Raw genomic sequence first — 12,310 nt, 5'->3', positions numbered from 1 at the left:
AAAAGAAAAGAAAAAAATATGCCGGGAAGTCATTAATTCATAAATCTTTATTCACAAAGGTGACCTGAGGCCTAGGAGGCAAATCGGTAGTTCTTAGAAGCCGCGACGCGGTATAGTGCTTTACTTTGTACATAAATTGTGTATTGAAAGCTCTGAGATAAGCTTTTCAACCTTTCCTCTCCTCCCAGGGATCATATGTCGAGAAAAAATGGCTTTTTTTTTTTTTTTTTTTTATGACGAAAAACAAAATTGTGTGGATAGTTGTGGCGTGGAAAGGCACCCTAAATCTTTCACGGGCTTCAATGCAAGTTGCTAAAGAAGTCGATACTAACTATTTTAACTGAAAGTCAGATACGAAATGCGATATTACTGTCAACGTGAGGACTTTGGGTGTTGGAACGTTGGAACCTGGTATATATATTAGCCGACCAGGCCTTAGTGTTGGCCCAGATTAGTTTGCTGGTCCTTCGTAGAGTTAGATGTGTTCCGTTGCGACAGGAAACGGATGTATGATTTTGTAGTATTAGATGCATCAATAATTACCTTGGCTGCAATCTTTTCGTGCGCGTTTTTATAGATTTACAAAATTCTAACATTTCGCCGAGTTTGACCATGCTTGCTCGATGTTTCAGGCTAGTCAGGCAGGCTCGGTTTGTCTAATTTATCACGCTGTTTAAGCGACCTTATGTGCACACTACGAACATAGTCTCAAACGCTATTCTCGTCCGCACCATGCTGAAAAGAAAGAACGCGTTCAGCTTAACACCAGAGGTTGGCGAATGCGAGCATGAAACGCAATTTTCAAGCTGAGATATATTTATAGCATACGGGAAAAGAAGCTCTGAGCGGGTGACCTAGATTGAACAGTCGGTCACGTATAAGTCGAGGCGGTACTGAAGTAGCTGAGGCCACCTAGCGGTGGGCATTGGAACGCTTTTCGGAAGTCTGGCACATTCTGTAGTATGCAGGCCTTGTTGAGCGCCATAGAGTTCCTTACACTAACTACAGGGAAAGCTGAGGGCGCTGCCCTTCAGCCATCATGGGCGTGCTAAGAATCATGGGCCGGTGTGCTACTTGTTGCGGGACAGTCGGTTTTTCTCGGGTACGTGGAGTGGCGTTACTGCAATGTTTCTTTTTCGTCATCATCATCATCTGAAGGTGCGTACATAGACCGCGAAAGCCATAGTAGCGAAGGCGCAAAAGCAGACGTCGCCAATAAATGGTTTTTGTTTCCCGAAATGCCACTAAAAACTTCCTTAAGTGATTGCACGAGCATAAATATTTTTATAACGTTTTTCTGTTTCAAATTTTGCCTATTAAGTGCGAACTATTGGTATTTGTGCTGCTCGAAACTAAGCCAATAAGAGAGAGAGCGCTCGCTTATATTGGATAAATATCACACTGACACGCTGTTTCTCTCTCTTTTTGCAATTTATAGTCACAATATTCAATCTTAGGACATAATTTACGGTAGAACAACGCTTATCTTTGCATTAGTTTTGGCCAAAAGTTGTAGTTCTGCACTCGGTAGCTCTCCGGCCCATGATGCTTTGAGCGCCCATGGTGGCTGAACTGGCCGTCTGGAAACTTCATGTAAACTCCCATAGACGGCAGCACAGCTTTCCCTCTAGGTAAAAGTAATAAACTCTATGTTGAGCGCCTCCCGGTCGCCGACATTCTTGGCGAGAGCGGGCAGGCAGGCGTAGTTATAGAAGTGACGCATGTAAAAGAGCTGGCTTGCGGACGCCTCCCAGAGGCCCCAGACAGGTTGTGGGCGGTGCCACCCGCCGTCTTTAGCTGCCGCTGCTGCAGTCTGCACGGCAAGCATTCTGATGAGCGAGCTGCGGTCGTCGATCCCGTTTTCAACGCACGACCGTCGCCCGTCGAGCCAGGCTGTTAGGTTCACAGAAAAACTGTTCATGTCTAGCACGATTCTCCACAGAGCCTCGGCGATGTTCACTCCCAAAGCGGCCATGTGCTCGAATCGCGCGTCCACCATTTTCAAGCCGATTAGGCCCATGGCAACGGGAGGAACGTAGATGCGACCGTTGGCTACATGAACGGACATGTCGAAGGAATCTTTGAGAGCCAACTCGTCGATGCTCGCTTCATCGGCGCGTTGAGATTGTCCGATGCTCAGACGCCACGCCTTATAACGCAGCACATTGGCGAAGTAGTTGTTTCTCACCTTTGGCATACGATGGAAGGACTGCACAACTGTAAACGGATCAAATGGTCTCAAGTACGTCAGAACGGTTCTAACATCCAATTTCTCGTACTCATCTAGAAGCTGCTCCAATCTGCGAAACAGGGTAGGTCTAATCCTGGTGATTATGGACGTAGTCAGTACATCATTCACGAGGTCCGTGTACGCCACCGTATTTGAAGTGAGCAACAATGCGGTGTACTCGTTTATGTCTTCAGTGCAGCCTCGCATTCGATTTGTCACACTGAGAAGCCTTCTCTGAGAAGGAAACATGCCGTAAACGCCCAGTGTAACCTCGATGATTGCAAAAACGATGTCAACAGGCTGAGCCTCTGCACACGTTAACAAGCACAGTCGTTCTTTCACAACCTCAAGAGTTGTTACTGTCACACTGGTGTCGTTACCAATGCTGCAAAGACTGTCCAGGGATTTCTTGACTGTTCCAGGAGGCGATTCCGGAAGTAGACTGTCGAGAACAGATGCATTTCCAGTTATTACGAGCTGGCGCAGCGTAACTTTGGAAATGTTCGACAGTAGAGACAAAATACTTGCCTTAGAAACGTTCAAGCACAGTATACTATTAACTGTCTCCAATATGCGGTCGCTGACGCCGTCACTTCCGTTATGTCTGATACGCGGGTGATATGCTGATATCAGCAGCCTCTCTGTGTTTCTCTCTGCCGAGAAGAGTGACATGTTTACCAAGGGAAGGATGCCGTAGCGGTAAGATAAGGTGACCACCGTCCTTAAGTTGTTGTCGAAGTTAAATGGTGGCGCCACGGGCATTGCTTCCAGTATAACTTCAGCAATGGTGATTTCGATGGGTGCTTGAAGTTTCAGAAAGGTGTTCACGCATTAGGCGTGAATGAGGTGCAGAGTCCTGCCGGCTGGGTCCTTCACCGTTCCCTGAACTATGGAAGCCACCGTGCGCGTGGTGATGTCCTGTAGATCCCCGCTGGTGCCACTAAGTTTATTACGGTCGCACGCGTAGTCAGAAAAGTGAGTGCAGGGGTCCATGGTGTCGTTCATGATGACTACCAGTGGCTCCACCAGCTAAGGGCAAGAGAAAGGGCGTTCATATCGGAATGATCTCATCGTGGCGATCGTGGTTTCCGTGAGGTCGAAGGAGTGGAGACGTAGATGGTGCTGAACACACTGAGGAGGCTCGCCCTGTGCCCGTAAGGGTGACGGTGCAGGTCGGCGTAGATTACCAGAGGCGCCATATTGTTGTCGTTGTTGTTCTCCTCTAATTTGATGGCACATACCCACACAGGGGGATCGGCCAAGAATTGTGGTGCAGAGATATTAACGTATGCGTGACCGCGTTATCCTTTTGGTCTCTGAGCAAAGATGGCGCATGCAGACACGAGCTTTGGAGCCTTGGGCTTCTTCTTCTTCACATAGACAGCACGTGCCCACACAAATGACTCCGCCTGCCAAAATTCAGTTCGGTTTTTATGAAGCATGATAGATAGACTAAACTTTAATATCCAACGGTTAAGGTGATCTACCCACCCCACGACACGCAGGTCAGGGGGCGGGTTCCGCAGCCTCAGATGCAGGCTGGGAGGTCTTGGGTCCCAACAGCCTCTTCAGCCAGTTGGACGAGAAGGAGCTGGAGCTCAGGGTACGAGCTACGCATCAGGGTCTCCCAGGTGTCTCTGGGCATTCCCATATTATGTGGTCGAGGGTCCCTCTCGCCCACAAAGATTACACTTATCACTCCTGGCCTCAGGGAGCATGTGTTTCGCCATAATCGGGTGCGGATACGTATAAGTTTGCAGTCGCCACGAAGCGTATAGATACTTGAAAACGCTGAAAAGAGGCACCACGCATTATAATACAATCGTCCAAGTGGATGCCATTGTTCCCAAGCTCAACAATAATCGAACATAATTTTAGAAAAAGATAAAGGGCAAGCCGGAAGACCTGTCAGCGGTTGTAATCCTTCTTTTACATAGATAAATGACACGTACCCACGAAAGGGGATTGTAATTGTATGATAGTTCCTCAGGTTACCCAGCAAACGGAAGTTAGTTGTTTGTGGAAAAAAGGAGAGGTGAGCGAAAAAAAAAAAATTAGAGGGTCTCTAATATGTCTCTTAAGAGAATAATGACGAAAGCCTACTCTTCCTATCCTCTAGTGGCGTCCGTGTGCTGTGCGATGTCAGCGCACGTTAAAGATCCCCAGGTGGTCGAAATTGCTCCGTAGCCCTCCACTATGGCTCCCCTTTCTCTCTTTCCACTTTCACTCCCACCTTCCTCCCTTCCCTTACGGCGCGGTTCAGGTGTCCACAGAGCAAGTGTGACAGATACTGCGCCTTTCCCTTCCTGTGAACCAACCAACCAACCATATCCTCTCATTTACTATAATAATAGGTTCGCGGGAAAGGAAAGGCGCAGTATTTGTCACACTTGCTCTGTCTGAGCCGCACCGCAAGGGAATGGCGGAAGGTGGGAGTGAAGGTGGAAAGACAGAAATGGGAGCCGTAGTGGAGGCCTACGGAGTAATTTCGACCACCTGGGGATCTTTAACGTGCACTTTGTTGTTTTTGTTTTTTTGCACGTTATAGGACAGTGTTTTATTCACGTTTATTTTTAATTCGATGAATTCAGCTCCATACAATTCCATGGTTAGCTGCTTTGGTCTTCCTGCAGTGAGCAACTGTGTCACACTCACATCATATGCCTAAATGACAAATTTCACTATGAGATCGACGTTAATGATGTCATTCAAATACGAACTAAACAAAAAATGAGCCCAGAATGATCCCTTAAAGTATGCCTGCCGAAATGTGTAGTATATTTGAAGTGTGGCCACTTAAACAAATGCACTGTTTTCGACCATTTAAATATGATGCCGAAGGCGATAGAACATATCTCCGCGTAAATCCTATATTTCAAGCTTCTTTTTTAGCAGGATGGAGTGATTTAAATAATAGAAAGTTTTTGTCAAACCGAGGTAATTCGAAGGGCTATACTTCATTTTCTGTGATTTTAGGATAAATTCTTTCTGTTCCAGCAGAGCCATCTTAAGTTTCATGAAACCATATTGTGCGCCGTGAATGATGATTGGTTCACAGGAAGGGAAAGGCGCAGTATCTGTCACACTTGTAGCTGTGGACACCTGAACCGCGCCGTAAGGGAAGGGATGAAGGTGGGAGTGAAAGTGGATAGAGAGAAAGGGGAGCCGTAGTGGAGGGCTACGGAGTAATTTGGACCACCTGGGGATCTTTAACGTGCGCTGACATCGCACAGCACACGGACGCATATCGCACTCTTCACTAAAATTCATAATCAAACTTTATTTCAAGTTCTTTTGAAAAAAAGAAGAAAGAAAACGGGAACGTAACGACTAGGCAACCTACTTAGATCACGCACAAGCGCGAAGCTTTCTTCAAAAAATAAAAAAGCAAGCTAAACTGGGGTGGCGCAGTGGTTACGGCGCTCGACTACTGTTCCCAAGGACGCGGGATCGAATCCCGGCCTCGGCGGTCGCTTTTCGATAGAGGCGAAAAGCAAGGCGCCCGTGTGCTGTGCGATGTCAGTGCACGTTAAAGAACCCCAGGTGGTCGAAATTTCCGGAGTCCTCCACTACGGCGTCTCTCATAGCTTGAGTCGCTTTGGGACGTTAGACCCCACAACCCCACCCAACCCTTATTTAACTCGGTATTCTACCTCTAAGCGTGAAAGCCCTTGGGAGAATTCGTAGCCTCGTTGTAAGGGAGTTTCAAGACGAACGTTTAAGATAAATGTGAGTCGTTGGCGTCTTTAAACATCAGCATGTGAAATATATTTACCCCGAAGCACAAACGTATTAGCGAAATCTATATAAGATAAAGTTACTAAACAGCTTCCATGCATCAAATTTCAGTCAATCGTTTTAAATTCTAGAGCACTCAGCTAGGGCATTAGTAACGCGAACACAATTGACATCACAAATGTACACCACTGCCCTCATCCAAGGGCAGGGAGGTGACAACAGTACATATACTGTTTCTAATGTCCAAGCATTACAGGCCCCATGTACGTAGAAAACTAACAGAGGTTAAACGCGGCTAAAGCATGTTTGATGAGCGATAGTTCTCTTTTGCTAATTCTATGTGTTCAGCTGACGTCATAAAGCGCCTATCATGTGATGTCTGATGTTACTGAGAATCAACCACCTTCCAAAGCAAATTAACAGTCAAGTCGTCAGTTAGTCATGTAGTCATGCACGAACTTACCATAGCATAACACATTGCGCGATACTTGCAGCCAGACAGGCTAAGCACAGTTTGACCTTGGTGCAGCTTCAAGGTCACCCGGACGGAAACAGGCGGTCCCGGTTTTGCATCTGCAGAGGAGTTGAGCTATACGCTAACTTTGACATCAGGGTCACCATTCCGAAGGACGACACTGCCGTGAGTGCATATTCTCCGTAGCAAGACGCGCTGTTCTCTAATAGACAATTTAAACGAATTGACTCTGCACGGTGATCCGTCATGCGGCTCCTCCACAAGCTAACAATCGAGTCCACTCAGTACTAGCTGATTGCACGGAATCCAGGAGTATTTCGGTACAAGCGGGAACATTACAGTGTGAGAATAGAGCTCAACATCCTTTTTTAGTTATTTGCTGGAGTATGATGGAACAGGCGGCATTTCACCTAATATGGTGCAAAGGTCTCCGGGCGAAGCCATTCTTTGACTAGTACAGATAGAAAGTGTGAAGTTTAAAAAACAAGGTTTTTCAGCAGATTGATTATGCACCCACTGAACCTGCTTAATTGCACGAGAGCCACTAAACCTAGGTTAAGGTCGACGATGCACGTGCAATTCGAATAGAGGGTCTATAGAGCCTTGATCATCTGCCTTTTTGACAGGTATATCATAAGTAAAAACGATGGGTAAAGAAAAATATATCCGCAGCCTGCTTGGGAATACCCGACAACGCACTCTCGCAGCTATGACCAATCGGGGCAAACGGATAAGCCAGACAATTCAGTCGCCTATAAGCACAACTATACAGGAAGGTGTATGACTCGCACTTTTGAAAAAGAAACCACCTGGTAAGCAAACACATGAACAAAACCAACTCTTGACACTAGAGAAAGAAACAAATTGTCCTGACGCATAGGCTTCCAGTGACAGTGCCACATAAAGCTCGCGAAATGTTTGTGCATCGTTTGTGCCTTCTTTTTCGCACAATGTATCACTTGCGATACATTGCGAGCTTTGAAACCAAGATGATGCTGCGAAATTGTGCTCGCGCAAAAATAAAAGCAAAAAACAAACAAACAAACACAAACCTAGTGCTCCCAAACAATCCAAGCCTGTGTTTCGCACCTCGAAGACAGAATTTGTAATACCCAGTATGACTCATTATCCGGGACCTGACTACGGGGAAATTTCCCCCAAGCTACTGTAAAGAATCGAAGTCCCAGTGGTCCCAGCTTATGCCACCGAAACAACTACGTTTCGTACAAATGTGACCCAACCAGAACCTTCTATATTTATCCAAATTAAGATCCGCTCCAGAACTGTGCAGTTAAATACAGCACAACCTTTTTATGCTTGCAGAAAAAGGCGACGTAATCAGAATCAGCTGAAATCTTAATTTCCGACTGATAAAGTGGTAATCCTCCAATAGGTGGAGAAGAATAGCATATAGACTCCGAGATAAAAAAGTGAACAAAGACGATAGCGGCAACCCTGCCTGAGAAGCATCGTTGATGGAACCATCGGCTTGGCAAACTCCTGATTTACAATCCACTCTTTATGGGACTTCTTGCAGCACAGTCTTAAGTCTTCATACAATGCATCACCAATGTTTGTACAATATAGGGACGCAAAAAACAAAAATCATGACGCACCATGATAAAAGCCTTCGCAAGATCGATCTGAATTAGAGCCGGCGACTGGCCTCATCTGTTACTGTATACAACACCGAACGAGCAATATGCATATGAGTTTTAATACTGCGGCCGCGAATACTACACGTTTAATGTGAACCTCGAAGACCGGTGCAACAAGCTGCAAATGGGAAGAAAGTGTATTCGCAAGTATTATACATCCTGCATTACACAGCATTATGGGACGACACCCTTCGACACTCCTCCACCGGTTTTTCGAAATTAGTACAGCATGCCCGGCATAAAAGGTAGGAGATAAAATGCCTACTTCATCAGAAACTTTGAAAACTTGCAGCGAGGAAGACGCCAGAGAAGGCTCTAAAGTCTTATTTTTATTTTATTTATTTTTTTAGAATTTCCTATTCAAGCCATCCGGGCCACGAAATTTCTGGACTTGATGAGCGGAAATGGCCGATTTGACTCTAACCAGAGTTTCCGGATTCGAACCCAACCGCACGGCCATGTTTCGACGTTGTTGTTGTTGTGGCTGTAGGAAGAAGGAAAAGAAAATGCACGGGCCTGCTACTGGCTCTGTAGCTGAGCCACCTCCGCTGCCTCGTGCAGACAGAAGAGAAAATAGAAAAGAAAGAAAAGGAAGAGGGAGAGAAAGACGCGCGCCGCAACAACAGCCGCCGTCCACCACCGAAATGGTGGCGTGTGCAATGACGGCCTACAACAGAAAAATTCTGTGGCAGGCTAGCCCCCGCCACAAGCCGCGGTGACTTACCTGTCCCAGCCCGATCAGGGGAGTACTAGACGGAGGCGAAACGCAAAAAGACATCCGTGTGCTTTGCGTGTTTGTGCAGGCTAAAGATCCCCAATTACTCTGCAGCCCTCTACTACGACTCCTATTTCTCCCTTTTTTTATTCCCACTTCCCACCCTTCCCTTACGGCGGGGTTGAGGTGTCCACCGAGAAGCGTAACAGATACTGCGCCTTCCCATTCACACCAGTTTCTCGATTTTCGAAACATCTATTCTCGTGACCGCAGTCGGGTGAAAGCGAAACTGAGCGGCGGCAAACAACGTCAGTCTCACGGACGAACGCAAGTGATCCAGGGCGCTGCGAAAAGAGATCATGAAATAGGCGCGCCGCTGTGCGACGCGCGATCGTAGGAGTGGCTAGCCATGAATGTGGAAGTTCAGCTTCGCTTTTGCCCGTGTACAGCGGCCACGGCCAAGAAGGTGGCATTTTTGAGGATCTAAAAACAGGTACTGTTATTACTTACGGTGGCCTCCTAGCCTCTCGAAAAGATAGTGCATTTCGATTATCGTGAATCGTGGTTTACTTCTCATCTGTCAGGAAACTCTTTCTAGCTCGGCTGGCAACGACGAATTTCACAAACTCATGACGGAGAGCGCCTTTCAAGCGCTGTATGTGTGCATGCTTGTTCCGATATCTGAACCTTTGGGCAAATAAATAAGGCAAGCCCGTGGCACATGTACAGTTTAGATGTCCAGGGCGTAGTCATTACAGCATGACCGATCGGGCATAAAGAAGCAAGTAGCTGCTACCGGCTACATAGCCATTTGCCATCGTTTATAGCAAGTGCCTTGAGATTCGAGCATGGGATTGATCAGTTTTCTACGATGTGTCGGTCAGGTGAACACTCTGGGTAACATTTTGTGAAGCGTTGACGTGTTAACGACCGAGGTCTCAATGTAACTTCCTCTAACCGCCTGGGAGGTATTAGAGCATTCTCGGAACAGGGTAGAAACGTCACTACAGCGTCAGTGACAGGCAGTAATCCGGCGCTTCATACCGTACATGCACCAATCCACGATATTTTATTTCATTGCGGACTTGCTTTGTATCATACGACTGGTAACCGTTCGCCATGGGGTCTAGTTAAACTGAAGCCCACAGAATGATGCGCTTCGGGACGTTAAACCACCATACCATACCATACAGTACCGTACCGTACCGTACCATACAATACCATACCATACCATACAATGACATACCATACATACCATACCGCACTGTACCATGTACCTCATACCGTACCGTAACATACCATACCGTGTCATACCCCTCACCCAGGCCTACCAGGGTGACGAACTTGTACAGATCACGTACTCACAGGAAGTCTGCAGACATGCAAGATTAAGGAGCGGACGCTAACTGCCGCGCGCACACCGGGACAGATGGCCATTAAGGGGACCAAGCTTCTAACAGGGCGGCGAAGAAACGAGAGTACTCACCGACTACGTGGGGCCATTAGAGGGCACCAAAGAGCCATTAGGAGGAAGTACCCCCTCGTCAAAAAACATCGATTCGGAGAGGCCCGTAGCCTGGCAACTGCAGACAAATTCCTACCCGAACCTGAGCTTTCTCAGCAAAAGACACCCACGAACACGTGCCCACGCTGATTTGAGCGGCCCACTTTATTCCACACTACACGAGAATGCCAGAGCACACTAGGCATAAAAGATAATTAAATCACCCGCAGCGGAGAAAAGGGAAGCTGCGTTGTCCAGTTTCTAGCTCGAACGTCAGGACTGCTGGGGCACTTTTTGGGGTCCCGGCCACAACCTTCCGGAAACTTTCATCCTTTTCATTCATTCATTCATTCATTCATTCATTCATTCATTCATTCATTCATTCATTCATTCATTCATTCATTCATTCATTCATTCATTCATTTCGCACTTGTACTCTCTGGAAACCTGAAAACGTGCCACTTGTCGTCACCGGTGTTAGGATACATCGGGCATAAGTTTCGTCAGATTTGTGGGCAGGCAGCCTAAACTGCCTGTGCACTCCAGCAACAAAGCAACGACGAGTAACTGACCTAGAATAGGCGAGATCCGCAAAAGGAGCATACACACATCCGCTGGGTGGATGCAGTACCTGTATTTTACTGGGCATCAGGGGGGAAAGTATGCCGCTGAATAAGCTAACCCTATTACGCAGCTGACTATCTATGAGATAACAATTAGCATTAGCAATTAGCAATTATATAACGATTAGCATTACTGAATGCGTTCACGCCTTCATACACGACATGTTCGCACATAGTCGACAGACCGCGAGAAGTACTATGTGAAAACATCTTAGCTCGGTAGTCGCCACAACATTCGCTCGCAAGTATACTTCGTTTCACAAGTTGTTCGCAGCACTGTACGGAAAGCTAGGGCTGTCTGGGCCAATCAGGATGACGCCCACTACCTGACTGTCCCGCTACTACTGCCACCGATGGCGGTACAGGCGGGTATGAGATGTTGTTCACATCATTCTGATTGGCCCAGTTCTTCAACTTTTCTAGTACTGCGAATCCCATGTGAAATGAAGCACTGGGCAAGGAATCCTCTGAGTTTTCTTTTTTTTTTGCATTAATTGCATGTTCAGTCGCTCGTTCCGCCATAAATTTTTGTGAAAAGTAATTGTTCGTGTACATGCTATAACTTTATTGCTCACCTTCCCCCTCTTCTTTCTCATTTCAAATTAGCAGGACCATCAAGTTCAGTACGCGATCTGCATGGCCATCCGTGATCACGCGACTATATCGAGATAGCGTTTTTACTGGCCACCGGGAAAGTGCGAGAACGTTCAGCCAATGCATACTAAAACGATGAAGTCATTTATGGCTGTACAGCGTGTACAGCTATACGTGTACAGTTATTGCTGCCAAGGGGAACAAACAAACGATCTTTCTTGCGAGCACGAAACGAAGCCTTCTGTTCTTTCCTTTTTGGCGCCCTCACGGACAAATCGTGCCAAGATTCTCGGTTCATCCCACAGAGCTCGCTGTCGAAGCCATGCTTCGAAATCGAGCCGGTCACGCAAAGTCACGTACGGTCGTAAACACACACCGCACTTGCCCTTCGCATCGCACACGACCACAGATGTTCGAGCGATCGGCTCAGGTAGCCATGAGTGTGGAGCGCGGTTTCTTGCTCGTTGGTGTGGAGTCTCCGTTGCGCCGAATGTGGTCTGCCAACCCATCCTCGGCGCGGAAGAATTTTTTTGAGGTACCGTGTAGAAAGTGTTAGATGCCTTAAGTTGAACATTCGTAAGATAGCTTCTTCTTTTAATCACTAGAAGATTGAAGATTCTTACAAAGCTTTTAGCATGCCGAAGTAAGATACTATTACGAATGTTGGCAAGTCCCTCTGTACACATAACAAAATTATATATATCGGAAAAGAGCAAAAGAACAACATCCCAGAGCCTAGGAACGCGGTCCCTTGCCCCTTTTGTCCAGTCGCG

This window comes from Amblyomma maculatum, chromosome 6, assembly GCF_055883805.1.
Source record: "Amblyomma maculatum isolate TAMU_Amacu chromosome 6, ASM5588380v1, whole genome shotgun sequence".
Classification (NCBI taxonomy): Eukaryota; Metazoa; Arthropoda; class Arachnida; order Ixodida; family Ixodidae; genus Amblyomma; species Amblyomma maculatum.
This window is presented reverse-complemented; position numbering follows the sequence as displayed.